Raw genomic sequence first — 3,009 nt, 5'->3', positions numbered from 1 at the left:
AGTTACCATATGAAAAGAAAATAGCTCTGGCATGTGGGCAGCCACGTCCCCTTTGTGACGCTCCAGGCTACGCTTTACCTCTGCCCCGCCCCTCCTAGGCAGCACTTGACGGGGAATCCCCTGATCCTGAAGGATGGCCTGGTTCTCCCGGTGTCCTTTGCGCAGAAAGGGAGAAAGGGAGGGTTTGTGACGTAGGCTAGAGAAGGAGCGTTTTGGACTCAGGTGCCAATAGATCTGCTCAGTGGTGAGCTTTCCCCTGAGCTGTGCGCTGGGTAACGTCACTTCTGTTTGCTAACCGGCTGTCTGATTATGCCACCTTCGTCAAGGAGTGAATAGCCCTCAGTTCTCCGGGGTTCTTCGTCAAGCATTTGTGGACTTTCTAAAGGTGAGTAGGCATTACTGCCAGGACCAGTCCAACCTCTACGCAGACTAGTGAATTCTAGAAAGTTGTTAATACCTAAGATGTTTCCATAAAAACAAATAAACCTGGACAGTGAAGAGCTGAACTGAGCGGCACGACATTTTGTAAGAATTCTGATTTGAATGGAGTAAAGCTGAGTGCACTGATTTTCTATTGACTCAGTGCTACTGTGCCGAAACAGTGATACGTTTTATTTGAAGGTAAATTTAATTCCCTATTACTTGTAATTTCATATTCAACTCACTGAAACTTTCAACTGGAGTATTTTGAAGTAGACTTCAGTTCCTTTATATTCTTTCTGCATTTTTTAAATACTTAATTACATCAGCATCACTGGGATGAACCGTCCTGCTCCTGTAGAGATTGCGTACAGGAATATGAGATTTCTTATTGCGCACAGTCCAACCAATGCCTCCTTAAACAAATTCTTACAGGAACTTAAGAGGAACGGAGTTACCATCATAGTAAGAGTGTGTGAAGCAACTTACAACACGGCTATTTTGGAAAAAGAAGGCATCCAGGTTCTGGACTGGCCTTTTGATGATGGTGCACCACCACCCAGGCACATTGTAGAGAAGTGGTTAAAACTTATAAAGCAGAAATTTCGCCAAGATCCTGGTTCTTGTATTGCGGTTCACTGTGCAGCAGGTCTTGGGAGAGCTCCAGTGCTGGTTGCCATAGCATTAATTGAAGGTGGAATGAAATCTGAAGATGCGGTGCAATTCATAAGACAAAAGCGACGTGGAGCTTTTAACAGCAAGCAACTTTTGTATTTGGAGAAGTACCGTCCTACAATGTGCTTTCGCCTCAGAAACTCCAGATGCAACTGTTTCGTTCAGTAAAAGGGCACTCTGATGCTACGGACTTGGAAATGAAACTTAAGACAGAACCTTAATTTTTTTTTTTTTATATTAGCCATTACGGAGGCTTGGGGAATACTACGTCTAATGAAACTTCCGTAGCAACATTGAAAAACAGTTTCAGCAAGCCACAAGCTTGCCAGAATTGGAGCCCTCTCTCTGATATTATTTTGACATTTAGTAAAAGATTCCAGCTCTTCAATATTTAAAATGTGTTTTTCATTTGTATTAATTGTATCTTGTCAATATATAAGAAATTTAGAGTAATATGGTGCCAAAATACCCAGCACAATAGTTTTAAACGTTTAGTGTCATACTGTCCTTAGGTGGTTTATTCCTTCAGTCATTTCAAACATTGAAAGTAGGGCCTGTATGATCACCTGCTCACTTTATATCTTCCACATTCAAACTGATATATAGTAGGGTTTATACAACCATTAATTTTGCTGGATTTGTAGTCGTTGGTGATTTTTGTGTCTATAAATTTAATTTTTGTGCTGTTACAAAAACTTCCGTTTTGAAAAATCACACACACAAAACTCTGTTTAACAGTTCAATCTCTGTTGCACAGAAGCACCTGTCTTTAAAGTTTCCTGATGAAAAAGAACTATAATTAATTTGAAGTTTGCACTTTGGGGTGCAATTTAACAGAGAGAGCCTGAGGAAAAACTGGGGGGAAGGGGGGCTATTAAATATTTTTAGTAAAATATTTCCAAATGTTTTTTAAATTCAGTAAATGTTTTTAAAACGTTGAAATACTTTCTGATTATAGCTGCAGGTCTTATAATAAATATTCATGAAATCCTATAATGCTTTGTTCTATACCTATTAAAAGTTATTTGCCAACTATTATTAGTACTGGAAATTAGTTAACATTTTATTTATTTATTGTAATAGGGAGAAGAGTAATAATTAAATTAGTGTTACACACATTATTTTGTTTCAAATAAATGTCAAAATTCATAATAATTTTCTGTAAAGCAGTTTCAAATGATGTTGCTACCAACATTAGTAGGGGAGTTAATGAAATACCTTTTAATGAAGAAATACGTGTGGTTTTTTGTAAAAAAATAAAGATCTCATTTTGCCAGTTGAAATATTGTGCATTGAATACTTTCTAAACTCTGGGATCAGAGAAATACTCTGGAACTCCAAAGGAGGATACAATAATAGAATGGCCTTCACAAGGTAACAATCTTGTAAAGCATTAATACAACTTTATGAAAATGCAAGTCCAGGGATAGGTAGATAGGTATAAACAACCTCAGGTGCCCAGAGGTGAAACTTGGACGTCACTGCTTATGGGAGAAAGAGTGTGGTCAGACAATGTTCACAGAAGAGGACAATAGCAAGAATGGATGGCGTGGTACATTGAATTTTTGGTCTCATTCCTCACTCCCCTTTAATAAAAATACTCTCCCATCCTATTGCCAGGGCTTCACATTTGTGAAAGTATATTTCCTTGCTTTTTGAATTCATATGTGGCCATATGTCTTGATTTGGCCAATGGAATGTTAGCTAAGGTGATATGAGCAAAGGCTTGAAATGTTTGTTTGATCACAGGTTGGCTTGGCCCTCTTGGGACTTCTGCTATCTCCATGAGAAAAAAAAAAATGCCCTAGTTTTCCAGTGCCCCTTTAGCTTGGGCTGCAGAATGATATGCATGGAATAGACAAGCTTGGTACTACCTGTAGCCAAGTCCACTTGAACCACTGAGTACCAGCTAAG

The 3,009-nt window shown here is 38.7% G+C and overlaps 1 pseudogene; it reads left to right on the top strand.

Moving 5' to 3' along the window:
* The first annotated feature begins 644 nt into the window (after window positions 1–644).
* LOC100052288 (protein tyrosine phosphatase type IVA 1 pseudogene) lies at window positions 645–1,486 on the top strand (annotated as a pseudogene).
* The last annotated feature ends 1,523 nt before the right edge of the window (window positions 1,487–3,009 follow it).

The sequence above is a fragment of the Equus caballus genome, chromosome X (genome assembly GCF_041296265.1).
Source record: "Equus caballus isolate H_3958 breed thoroughbred chromosome X, TB-T2T, whole genome shotgun sequence".
In the NCBI taxonomy this organism is placed as follows: domain Eukaryota; kingdom Metazoa; phylum Chordata; class Mammalia; order Perissodactyla; family Equidae; genus Equus; species Equus caballus.
This window is presented reverse-complemented; position numbering and strand designations above follow the sequence as displayed.